The 13,765-nt window shown below is 40.6% G+C and overlaps 1 protein-coding gene across 6 annotated transcripts in view; it reads left to right on the top strand.

Annotated features, from left to right (window-relative positions):
• The window catches only part of GAB3 (GRB2 associated binding protein 3), a 60,857-nt gene that overhangs the window by 40,675 nt on the left and 6,417 nt on the right, over positions 1 to 13,765 (top strand). The window lies entirely within an intron of this gene.

Here is a 13,765-nt window from a genome sequence, read left to right as displayed (position 1 = left end):
AACCGTAATCTCCAGGGAAGCAGTAATTAATTGCTTCATGTTGCCTTTCTATTTGATAAAAATTGTGCTGTAAATTCACCTAACCACACGCAGATGGAAAGTGACTCATATACAAATCTGCTGTGGTCTTCCCAGTGTTTCTCACACTTAGTAATGGCCCTTGGGAAACTTCTAGAAGAAAACACACTTCTAAAGGAGACTGACCAGCTGTGCTGTGTCTCCAGAGGAAAGAAAAGGGAAGTGAATCTATAACCTAATAGGAGCAAGTGCAGGGTCCTTCCAGACACTAGTTAATCCTGGTCTTTGAGGTTATGCCAAAGACCAGTGTTTCATTTACAACACTTTCTTGCCTCCGTTTATAATCATTATTTAGTGACTGGGCATCACTAGGCAGCGGGTCGCTGTACCCGAAGAGCCCGGAACTCCTGCCGAAGGAAGGTAGCTGTGAAGGGAGCACCACATCGGCGTGTTCGCGGCCTTTCCTGTCCCATTCCACATGTGTCCCTTCCACTGGTGGGACCATAGTGTCAGAGGATGTTGATTTACATGACCTCACTTGTTTCACGAGTCACAGGGATTGATTTTCATTGTGCACATAATCATGTTAATTTTTCTCTTTGAGAACAAGTTCTGATCTGAATGTAAAGATTCACATCAGGGGCTAAAATACAAAGTTTTTTTTTAAATTAACACTATGCATCCTTTTTTAGTTTCTTTAAATATTTGTGAAATTCTCAGCATTCAATAGTCTCTCAAGTTTTGCATCCCTCTATCTCCCCAACTCTCTCTCCCTCCTCCGTTCCCCCTGGTTCTCCATTAGGTCTCTCTTGTTTTCCTGCTATTGAATGCTGAGAATGAACTGAGGGTTGAAGGGGAAGGGGGAGGGGGGAAAAGAGCTGGTGGTGATGGTGGAGGGCACTTAAGGGGAAGAGCACTGGGTGTTGTATGGAAAACAATTTGACAATAAAATATTATGGAGAAAAAAAATTTGTGAAATTATAGAAAACTTAGAAGAATTAACCTAATTTTAACTTACATGATCTCTTTTTTACAGGTTTTTCAAATTCTTTAATTTCAATAGTTTATAAGGCTTTTTTTTCTTTTTTTTTCTTTTTGAGAGAGAGAGAGCACAAGCAGGGGAGGGGCAGAGAGCAAGGGAGAGAGAGTATCCCAAGCAGGCTCCACGCCATCAGCGCAGAGCCCAGTGTGGGGCTTGAACCCATGAACCATGAGATCATGACCTGAGTTGAGATCAATAGTCACATGCTTAACTGACTGAGCCACCCAGGGGCCCCTGTAAGGCTTTTATAGTAAAATTCTAGACTCCCAAATCTCACATTAAATGTTTTATTATGGCCTTATAAGACTGTTAGTTTTTAGATTATCTTACAGTGGCATTGACTTTCACAGTGTGCAGGTCTATGAATTTTAACATATATGTTCTCTTACATGTAAATTCATAAAATATGAATTTTAACATATACATCCTATACTTTTTACATCTATGAGTTTTAACATATATATATAACATATATGTGACCACCACCACAATCAGGACACGGGACAACTTCAAGATACTCCCTCATGCTACCTCTTTATAGTCACACCCTCCCACAGCCCTCATCTCTGGCGGCCACTGCTGTGTTCGTCATCAGCCGAGTGTCGTCTCTTCAAGAGGCCCACAGGAACCGGATCAGAGTCCGCCGTCCTCTCAGACTGGTCTCCTCCACTCCATATAATGTCTTTGAGATTCACCCAAATCATAACGTGGGTCAAGAGTTCTTCCTGTGTTATTGCTGAGTAGTACTCAAGCGTGCGGATGTGCCCCACTTGATCTACCTACCCACAGAAGGACATTTGGACACTTGCAAGGTTTTCGACATTTATGAGTAGAATTCTTATAAACATTCTTTTTTAAAAGTAACCTGCATGCCCAACATGGGGCTTGAACTCATGACCCCAAGATCAAGAGTTGTGTGCTCTACCCACCGAGCCAGCCAGGTGCCACACATTCTTTTACAAATTTTTTTTTATTTTTTTTACTATGGCAAAACATACCTAACATAAAATTTACATTTTAACCACTTTCAGATGTACAGTTCAGCAGCATGAAGCTATGTCCACAACGTTGTGCAGCCATCACCACTCTCTGTTTCCAGAGCTTTCTCATCATCCCCCAAACAATCTCTGTACCCATTAAACAGTAACTCCCTAGCCCCTCTCTCCAAACCCCCCGGTAACCTCTGTTCTACTGTCTTGGGAAGTTGCCACTTCTAGGTGCCTCACATAAGTGCAAGAATCTGGTATTTGTCTTTTTGTATCTACCTTCTTTCACTTCGCAGAGTGTCAAGTTTCATCCGTATTGTAGCATGTATCAGAATTTCATTCCTTTTTGAAAAATTGTTTTAAGAGTTGAGAGAGAACAAGCAAGGAGAGGAGGGGCAGAGAGAGAGAGAGAGAAATAGAGAATCCCAAGCAGGCTCTGTGCTGTCAGCACAGTGCCCGACATGGGGCAGGAACTCACGAACCTTGAGATTGTGACTTGAAGTCAATAGTCAGACACTTAATCGACTAAGCCACCCTGGCACCCCTCATTCCTTTTTTAAGGCTAATACTCCGTTGTATGAAGAGACCACAGTTTGTTTATCCATTCATCTGTTGATGGACATTTGGGTTGTTTCTACCTTTTGGTTCTTATGAGTAATGCTGCTGTGAACATTGGGTTACAAGGATCTGAGTCTTTGCTTTCAATTCTTCTAGATAGATACCTAGAGATGGAGTTGCTCCATCCTGTGGTAATTTACCTTTAACTTTTTGAGGAACCACCAACTGTTTTCCACAGCAGCCGAACTTTTATATTTCCACCAGCAATGCAAAAGGTTCTGATTTCTCTACATCCTCACCAGTACTTGTTTGTTTCCATTTGTTTGTTTGTTTCTAATCATGGCCTCCTTCTGGGTGTGAAATAGTGTCTCCTGGAGGCTTCTGTTTGTGTCTCCCCCATGGCCATGATGTGGAGCATCTTTTCATGTGCTTATTGGCCATTTGTAGATCTTTGGAGAAGTGTCTAATCAAGTCCTTTACTCATTTTTTAATTAGATTGTTTGTTTTTGTTGTTGAGTTGTAGATTTTTCAAAACTATATTGTGGGTATTGGGTGCCTGGGTGGCTCAGTTGGTTAAGCTTCCAACTTCAGCTCAGGTCATGATATCACGGTTCATGGGTTCAAGCCTCTGTGTCAGGCTCTGTGCTGACAGCTCAGAGCCTGGAACCTGTCTTTGATTCTGTGTCTCCCTCTCTCTCTGTCCCTCCCCTGCCCACACTGTCTCTCTCTCTCTCACTCTCTGTCAAAAATAAATAAAAAACATTAAAAATATATATTGTGCATATTAATCCCTTGATTAATTAGATAATGATTTGCAAATATTTTCACCCAATCTGGGTTGTCATTTCACACTCTTGATAGTGTCTCTAGATGTACCGATGTTTCCAATTATGATGAAGTCAGAGTTCTTTTTTCTTCTATTGCCTGTACTTTTTATACCATATGTAATAAGTCATTGCCAAATACAATGTCATGAAGCTTTCTCTTATGTCTTTTTTAAAAGAGTTTTACCATTTTAGCTCTTATGTTGACATATTTGATCATTACCGAGATCGTTTTTCTGTGTGGTCTAAGGTTAGGATCCACCTTCATCCTTTTACATGTGGACATCTGGTTTTCCCCAGCATCATTTGTTGGAAAACTGCCCTTTCCCCCATTGAATGGTCTCAGTCCCGCCATTGAAAGTCAGCTGACCATATATGTGAAGATGATTTCTGGGCCCATTGGTATGTCTGTCTGTCCTCATTCCAGTATCACACTGTTTTCATTACTGTAGCTTGACTTTTCAGTAAGTTTTGAAATAAAAATGTGAGTTTTCCAACTTTGCTCTTTTTTATTTTGTTTTTATTTTTTGTAATAGTTTATTGTCAAGTTGGTTTCCATATAACACCCAGTGTTTCTCCCCACAAGTGCCCCCCCAACCATGACCATCACCCCCTCCCTCCCACCCCCTCCCCCTTCAGTCCATGGTTCGTTTTCAGTATTCAGTAGTCTCCTTTGATCTGTGTCCCTCACTCTTCCCCGCTCTCTTTCCCCCTTCCTCTCTCTATGGTCCACTGCCAGGTCTCTCCTGTTAGACCTATGAATGCAAACATATGGTATCTGTCCTCCGCCTGACTTACTTTGCTTAGCATGACACCCTCAAGGTCCATCCACTTTGCTACAAATGGCCATATTTCATTCTTTCTCATTGCCATGTAGTACTCCATTGTATATATATAACACGTCTTCTTGATCCACTCATCAGGTGATGGACATTTAGGCTCTTTCCATGATTTGGCTATTGTAGAAAGTGCCGCTATGAACATTTGGGTACATGTGCTCCTATGCATCAGCACTTCTGTATCCCTGGGTAAAACTTTGCTCTTTGTCAAGATTGATTTGGCTATCCAGGATTCCTTGAGATTCCATTGGTTTTACTCATCTGATCTCGGAAGCTAAGCAGAGCTGGGCCTGTTTAGTACTTGGATGGGATATTCCATTGGTTTTGGGATGGGTTTTTCTATTTCTGCAAAAAATGCCAATGGGATTTTGGTAGGGAATGCATTGAATCTGTAGATTGCTTTGGGTAGTGTTTTAATCTCAACAATGTTAAGTCTTCCAATCTATGAGCATAAATGGAAATGTTTCCGTTTGTTTGTGTTTGGTTTACTTTCTTTCTGCAATGTTTTGTAGCTTTCATTACAAGTCTGGTTCAGTTTATTCCTAAATACTTCATTCTTTTTGATGCTATTAGAAATGACATTGTTTTCTTAATGTCCTTTTCAGATAGTCCAATTCATGTATAGAAATGCAGCTGAGTTTTGGCTGTGATTTAGTATCCTACGGCTTTGCCGAATTTGTTTATATTTTATTACTAATATTTTTGCATAGAATCTTTAGAGTTTTCTACATATATGACCATGTTGTCACCAAACAGATTACTTTGCTTATTCTTTTCCAGTCTGGCTGCGTTTTTTTTTTGTTTTGATCTTGTGTAATTGCTATGCATAGCTAGAAGTTCCAATACTTTCTTGATTAGAAATTGCAAAAGGGGGCTGCCTTCTCTTGTTCCTAATCTCGAGGGTCTTTAAAGATTTTGGGTGCTCATATGCTTTCGTTTCTATAGGGCAGTGGTTCTCAGGTTGGGATGCTTTAGCCCCGTAAGGGGCATTTCGCAGTGTTTAGAGACATTTTAGGTTGGCACAATCTGGCACAGAGGGGACTGTGGTGCTGGCGTCTGGCAGGAAGAGTTATGGGATGGTGCTACTCATTGCACAGTGCACAGCACAGCCCCCCACAGCGGAGTCAGCAACCCCACAAGTCCGGAACACCGCCTGTGGGAAATTCTGCTCTGGGGTAAATACCCAGCACTGAGACCGCTGGGTCACCATCTGGGTCACCAGCGGTGTTTAGCAGGGTCCGCGGCTGCATGTTGAACTTGACCAGAACCCGCTGTAGCAGCCTCTCCCATGGGGCTGCACCCACCTGCACTGCCACCGGCATGCAACTTCAGCGGCCACCCTGGAGCATCCCTGGTGCTGCAGTTGTCTGTATTTGTGGTTTAACGTTGCCATTCTCACATGTGTGTAGTGGCGTCGTTGTAGTTCTAACATCATGGGTCCCGAACAGCAGATACTGTCAAACGTGTTGGCGTGTGCTTGGTTGGCATGTGTGTGTCTTCTCTGGTGGAGTAGCCGGCTGCTGGATCCTTTTGCCCAAGTGTCGATTGGGCTGTTTGTGTACTCACGTCGGGCTCTGTGAGCTCTTTGTGTACCCTGCCTATGTGTCATCTGCTGGATGTGTGACTGGCATGTGGTTTCTTTTTGTCTGGAGCTTGCCTTTTCATTCTCTTCTGTCTTGCAGAGCAAAGATTTTAAAAGTGATTAAGCCCAATTTATTTATTTGCTTTTATTTTCCTTCTAGTATAGTTAACATAGAGCATTATCCTAGTTTCAGGTGTACGATATAATGACTCAGCACTTCCATCTGCTCACCATGACAAGCGCCCTCCCTAATCCCCATCACCTGTCTCACTGCTCCCGCACCAGCGTCCCCTCTGGTGACCATCAGGTTCTTCTCTATAGTTAGCAGTTTGTTTCTTGGTTTGACTTTCTCTCTTTTTTCCCCTTTGTTTATTTGTTATGTTTCTTAAATTCCACATATGACTGAAATAATATGCTATTTGTCTTCTTCTGACTGACTTATTTCACTTAGTGTTATACTCTCTAGCTCCATCCATGTCATTGCAAATGGCAAGATTTCATTATTTTTGATGGCTAATATTCCACTGTATGTATATACCACGTCTTTATCCATTTATCTGTCAATGGACATTTGGGTTGCTTCCATATCTTGTAAATAATGTTGAAATAAACATAGGAGTGCATATATCTTTTCAAATTAGTGTTTTCATTTCCTTTGGGGAAATGTCCAGTAGAGAAATTATTGGATCATTTGGTAGTTCTATTTTTGAATTTTTGAGGAACCCTTATACTGTTTTCCAGAGTGGCTGCACCAGTTTTCATTCCCACCAACAGTGCACGAGAGTTCCTTTTTTTCCACATCCTTGCCAACACCTGTTGTTTCTTGTGTTCTTGAGTTTAGCCACTCTGACAGGTGTGAGGTGATATTTCATTGCAGCTCTGATTTGTATTTCACTGATGATGAGTGATGTTGAGCATCTTTTCATGTTATCTGTTGGCCATCTGGATGTCTTCTGTAGAGAAATGTCTGTTATGTCTTCTGCCCATTTGTAAATTGGATTTGTTTCTTGGATGTTGAGTTGTATACCTTCCTTATATATTTTGCATACTAACCCTTTATTGGATATGTCATTTACAAATATCTTATCCTATTCTGTAGGTTGTCTTTTAGTTTTGTTGATTGTTTCCTTTGCTATGAAGAAGCTTTTTATCTTGGTGTGGTCCCAGTAGTTTATTTTTGCTTTAGTTTCCCTTGCCTCAGGAGACCTATCTAGAAAAATGTTGCCATGGTCAGTGTCAGAGACATTACTGTCTGTTGGTTACGCCTAATTTGTTGACTTTTTTCATTCATGGATTGTTATCATGTCTAAGAACTATTTGCCTAACTCTACTAGGTCATTAGAATTTTCTCGTGTTTTCTTCTAAAAGTATTGTGTTCTTAGGTTTTATATTATAGTCTATGATCCATGTTGAGTTACTTTTCTCATGAGGTATGAGATGGTGTTGAGGATGCTTTTTTACATATGGATATCCAAATGTTCTAGTACCATTTGTTGACAGGACAATCTTTTTTTTTTTCATGAAATTGCCTTTGCACGTTTGTAAAACCTCACTTGGGCATATTTTTTAGTCTTCATATTCTGTTCCATTGATTTGTGTGCCTATCATTTTGTCTTTACCACAATCTTGATTACTGATGATTTACAGTAAATCTTTGTTTTTCTTTTTTTATGTTTTATTTTTGAGAGAGAGACAGAGACAGAGTGTGAGTGGGGGAAGGGCAGAGAAAGAGGGAGACACAGAATCCAAAGCAGGCTCCAAGCTCTGAGATGGCAACACAGAGCCCGACACAGGGATCAAACTCACAAGCCATGAGATCATGACCTGAGCCAAAGTTGGACGCTTAACTGACTGAGCTTCCCAGGCACCCCAATTTACAGTAAATCTTAAAATGGTGAGCATATTTTCTCCAATCTCATTCTTGTTTAAAAGTATTTTTTTTTTTTTTTTTTTTTTTTTTTTTTTTTTTTTTGTGGAGAGCCTGGATGACTCAGTCTGATGAGCATGCAACTCTTGATTTCAGCTCAGGTCATGATTCCAGGATCATGGGCTCGAGCCCTGTGTCAGGCTCTGCACTGAGCATGGAGCCTGCTTAAGATTCTCTCTCCTTCTGTGTTTTTCCCCTGCTTATACTCGTGCATACTCTCTCTCTCTCTCTCTCTCTCTCTCAAAGAAAAAAAATTAAAAGCCTTAAATTTTTTTGTATTATACTGCTCCCTTTGCCTTTCCATATAAATATTGGAATAAACTTTTCTTTACCTAACAAAATACCCTGATGTAATTTTGATTGCAATTGTGTTAAACCTATAGATAAATTTGAGCAAAAATGACATCTATACTATACTGAATCTTCTAACTCATGAATATGGCATATCTCTCCATTTATTCAGATTTTTAAAATTTCTTTCCTCAAAATTTTGTAATTTTCACAAGTAGATCTTATCATGCTCTATTATATCTCTACCTAAGTATTTCACTTTTTGGAGCTACTGCAAATGGCATTTTTATAATTTCAGCTTCCAGTTGCTCACCAACGGTATATAGAAATGTAATTGCTTTTGGTGTGTTGGCCTGCATTCTCTGACCTTGTAAATTCACTTATCAAAAATAGCAGGTTTTGATTTTCTTTAGATTCCCTGGGGTTTTTGTTTACATGCTCGTCCCATGTGTAAATACAGCGCTTTATTCCTTCCTTTGCGATCTGCAGGCTCTTCCACTGTTTTACTTGCTTTCTCAGCAGCCTAAGGCTTCCCGCACAGCGTGGAACATGTGTGGTGAGACAGATCTCCTGGTCCCCGTTTCAGGGGGAAATCATTCAGTCTCTCACTATTGAGTTTGCTACTAGCTGCAAGTATTTTGTAGATGGTCTTTATCAGGTTAAGGAAGCTCCCTTCTGTTCTGAAATCTCTGAGAGTTATTTTTTTTTTATCATGAATGGATGCCAATCTTCTCAAATGCTTTTATGCATGCATTGATGTGATCATTTAGTTTTCTTCTTTAGACTGTAAGTATTGTGGGGGACACTGATTTATTTTCGAATATTGAATCAGTCTTGTATTCACAGAATAAATCCTATTTGCTCATGGTGTATTATTCTTGTTACGTGTTGCTGGATTTGATACGCTCACTTTTTGTTGAGGATTTGATATTTATGTTCATGAAAGGTATTGATCTGCAGGTTCTGCATAATCTTTGTCTTGCTATCAAGGCAATGGTGTTTTCTGGAACAGATTGTGTAGAATTGGTGTTCTGTGTTCTTTTTTTTTTTTTTTTGGAAATTCATCAGTGACACCCTCTGGGTGGCTTCACTTTCTTTAATAGTTGGAGGACCATGAACATGATCTATGTAATCTTGGGTGAATTTGGTTATTTGCCTGATGCTTTATAGGTTTATCTTTAACAGTTAAGTCTGCAATGCACCTGATATTAACTTTTGTGAGTGATTTGAGGTAGTAGTCAAGTTTCATTTTCCTCTGGTGTGTTTCTCTAATTGATTTGGCACCATTATATTTAAAATTACTATAATTGACCACTATCCTGCAGCACCATCTTTGCCATAAATCAAGGACCCATATGTGTGTGAGTCTTTTTGTGGACTCTCAATTCTGTTCCATTGGTCTACATGTCTATCTTTGGAGGATACCACACTATGCTAGCTACCGTCCCAAGTCTCGATATCTAGGAAAATGGGTCCTCCTGCTTTGTTTACCTTCCTCAAGCTTTCTTTGGTTATTTTTGGTCCTTTTTATTCCCATATAAATTTTAGAAACAATTCCTCAAATTCTACTAAAAATGAAATACTGTTCTTTGCAGAAAGGGTGGTCAAAATGATTTAATCCAACATTTGAAGTGGAAATGCATTTGTTCTGTTTTTTAAAATTTGGGGCACCTGGGTACCTGTCGATTAAGTGTCTGACTTTGGCTCATGTTATGATCTCACGTTTCTTGAGTTTGAGCCCCACGTTGGGCTCTGTGCTGCCAGCTCAGAGTCTGGAGCTGCTTCAGATTCTGTGTCTCCCTCTCTCTCTGTGTTCCCCCTCCTTTCTGTCTCTCTCTCTCTTCCTCCCCATCTCTCTCAAAAGTAAATAGAACATTTTTTTTAAACAAGAAATATTATAAAATCTTGACGGGGCACTTCAGTAGGGAAGCCACTGTGAAAACCACATAAAATATCTTAAAATGGTAGAGAATATATTTTTAAAACCCACAACCTAACTGACAAGAAAGGAAGGGGAATCTCTGACACCAAAAATGCCAAGGAATTACAAATGCTGAGAATCGATAGGAATTACAAGCAACAGAAAGAATCAAGTGTAGAAGGAAGCCATTATTGGAAATACTGGATTTTGAATATAAAATAATTATGTTTGATATATTCAAAGAAATAATATGAGTAGAATGTTTGAGTAACACAACACTATTTAAAAAATGACTGGGCATATTAGGAAGGACCATATAGAACTTCTAGAAATAAAAACTGGGAGGAAATTAGAAACTCAATGGTGGAGTTGAACACACTAAATGCAAAGAGGGATTTAGTGAACTGGAAGATAGTTGTGAAGAAGTTACGAGTAAGTCAGGACAAGGAGATAACAGTATAGAGAGGGTTGAGGAATAGAAGACAGTATGAGGTGAAACATTTGTCAGAGTTCTAGAAGGAGATAATAAAAAAGCAGAGAAACAACATGTAAAGGGATAATGGAGTTTTTCACAGTGCAGGAGAGATACCAGTGCTCAGATAGTCTGAAGACTCACCAGCCATCCGTGCGGTTGGGTGTTAGCGGTAGAGTAAAAAGGGTGGGCAATGGGCACTCACAGTGCATTGTCTTCAATTTGGCTGATTGTCAGAAATTTTTCATAATAATAAGTTGAAAAATAAACCCCACAAAGGGAAAATGAATAAAGAGGAGAACATAAATTAACAAAAAAAGACAGAACTAGAGAGGATAAACTGAACATAACTAATTGGGGGAAAAACAATGGATACAAATAAACAAGATAAAGAATGTAAAGGAGGTAAGAATTGCAAATACACTAGAGACTGATGACATGAGAGAATATTATGAACAACTCCATGACCGTGAATTTGAGAACTTGGTAAAAATAGGAAAATTCTCAGACAATATTATCAGAAACGGGTTCAAGTAGAAAGAGAAAACCCGCAGGATTACATCACCAGTAGAGAAACTGAATCAGTAGGGAAATTGTGCTACAAAGGCTCACGAGGCCCGAATAACTGTACACTTTCCACCAAAGGGAAGAGATCGGCGCAGTCTTATATAAATGCCTCCAGGGAGTGGAAAAAGAGGAAATATTACCCACCTTATTGTTTTAAATTTTTTTAAGGTTTTTATTTTATTTTTGAGAGAGAAGCAGAACACGTGTGGGGGAGGGGCAGAGAGAGAGGGAGACACAGAATCCAAAGCAGGTTCCGGGCTCTGAGCTGTCGGCACAGAGCCCAACGCAGGGCTTGAACTCACGGACCATGAGATCATGGCCTGAGCCAAAGTCAGACACTCAACCGACTGAGTCACCAAGGCGCCCCTAGCTACCTTATTTGTAAAGTTAAAATAAACTTGTTAGCAATAACATAAGTACAAAATTAAAAAAATTTTTGTTTTACATTTGTTTATTTCTGAGAGACAGAGTGAGATAGAGCCTGAGTGGGGGGGGGGGTCAGAGAAAGAGGGAGACACAGAATCCGAAGCAGTCTCCAGGCTCCAAGCAAGCGTTCAGCGCAGAGCCTGACGTGGGGCTTGAACCCACAAACTGTGAGATCACGACCTGATCTGAATCTGGACACTTAACTGACTGAGCCACCCAGGCGCCCCCATGAGTACAAAATTATAGGCCAATTTTACTCATTCATGCTGCTTAAGATATCCTAAAAAAGAAAAAAAAAACCACCCCACCAAATTTTGTATACAAACATTCCTAGCAGCCCTATATCTTAATGGGCAAAGTGTGAAAGTAGACACACACTGGGGTGCTGTACAGCCACACGGTGAAATCAACTACTGACACACAAAACAGTAAAGTTGTTCAAGAAGAAATCCTAACAATTTTAGCAAGATAAACCCAGCCCTAGGAAAAACTGGTAGTAAGCACAAACATGTTGGATTTATACCAGGTATACAAAGTGGGTTTAACTTTGCAGAGCCTGTTCGTGGAGCTCTCAGTAAAGATGGCAAATTGACCACAGACTTCTCTTTTCCTTGCATCCCAAAACATCCTCTAAAATGTCAGTAAAGGGGTTTGTTAAAGGCATAAACTCACAAGGGTGTAGAGAATTGAAAAAGACAATAGCAGTGACATTGGGAACTGGAAAGCAGATGGATGTGTAGGAAATGATGTATTAGACCCAAGAAAGTTCAGTCCTAAATATGTCGGGGAGGAGAGGGGTAGAAGGAAGGCACAGTATACCACAGAATACCAAAAGGTTCAGGAATTGCCCGTGGCACCTACTTCTGGAAGTCAGGCTGAAGCAAAAGGAAAAGAAGGGTTAGTGGTCCAAAGTCTGCCTAAGCAGCAGGTAAATCTCAAGGTGCCCCTCTGTCACTGCATGGACGTGGAGCACTAGGACTTCCCATCTCTATAGGAAGGGTGATGGGTAGTCTCTAGGGAGTAAAACAAGTGTTCTCTGCACTGGGGGGACATTAGACACATTTGACCAAGACTACTATACTAACAACAAGGTGATTAGCTAAATGTGCATAATGGATATGACCATCATTCCCGAACCTGTTCCCCAGTATTGACAGCCAGACCTTCATAGTTGAGTCCTGGAGATTGGAAGCTGGTTCTCTGGGCCATTTGAGCAGCCTGAAGCAAGACCCGGGTCCTGACATTGAGGGTCCAGTAGGAGCCCACTGCAGTGACACCCACAGTTGGCAAGTGCTACACATGTACTCACAGCTGCCAGTCAACTGTGGGGTCTTTCACTCCTAAATATGAGCAGAGAGCCAAGGACTCCATCAGACATTGCAGGAAGGCCCTAGCATGAAGGCCAGGGCTGAAATGGACTGGGGAAACATTTTCTAAAAATCCATTATGACCTATTTTTCAGTTTTTATTTTAATTCCAATCAGTTAACAGTGTTCTATTGGTCTTGGGTGTGCAATATAGTAATTCAACACTTACATCACCCAGGGCTCATCACAAGTGCCCTACTTAATATTATCTGAGAGATGAGCTATGACAACTATCAATTCAAAGAATCATTAGGTCAATCAAGTCCATTAACATCTTCAAGGAGAAACTTCTGTGATTAACTTATTAGGTGCAAAACAGGTGTTTGCTGGAACCCAAACTTGATTCACAGGTGGGAGCTCGACCTGTGAAGAGAGGCTGTGGTGCGAGAAAGGATGGCTCTCTAGGGGAAAAACTTCAAAAAAAGGAGTGGATTGTAACCCTGTTTCACCACCATATGTTAAAATGGGCTCAGGCTAGATTATTAAGTGTGAAGGGCAAAACATTCTAGTTACAGGAGAAGAGATGAGGAAATGGATTGTGACCTCAGCACGGGAAGGGTTCCTTAAAATACAAAAGCAAGCTACTTGGGAAAAGACTGGTATGTTGCATTAATAGTGGAAACTACTTGGCACCAGGGTGGCTCAGTCAGTTGAGTGTCTGCCTTCAGCTCAGGTCATGATCTCACGGTTCATGGCTTTGAGCCCCACGACAGGCTCTGTGCTCACAGTTCTGAGTCTGGACCCTGCTTCGGATTCTGTATCTCCCTCTCTCTCTGCCCTTCCCTGACTCATGCTCTGTCTGTCTCTCAAAAAAACAAATAATCCAGTGAAGAAATGGGCAGAAGACATGAACAGACACTTCTCTAAAGAGGACATCCAGATGGCCTACAGACACATAAAACGATGCTCAACATCACTCATCATCAGGGAAACACAAATCAAAAC

This window comes from Suricata suricatta, chromosome X (genome assembly GCF_006229205.1).
Source record: "Suricata suricatta isolate VVHF042 chromosome X, meerkat_22Aug2017_6uvM2_HiC, whole genome shotgun sequence".
Classification (NCBI taxonomy): domain Eukaryota; kingdom Metazoa; phylum Chordata; class Mammalia; order Carnivora; family Herpestidae; genus Suricata; species Suricata suricatta.
Note: the sequence above shows the minus strand (reverse complement) of the source record. Positions and strands in the feature narration are given on the sequence as shown.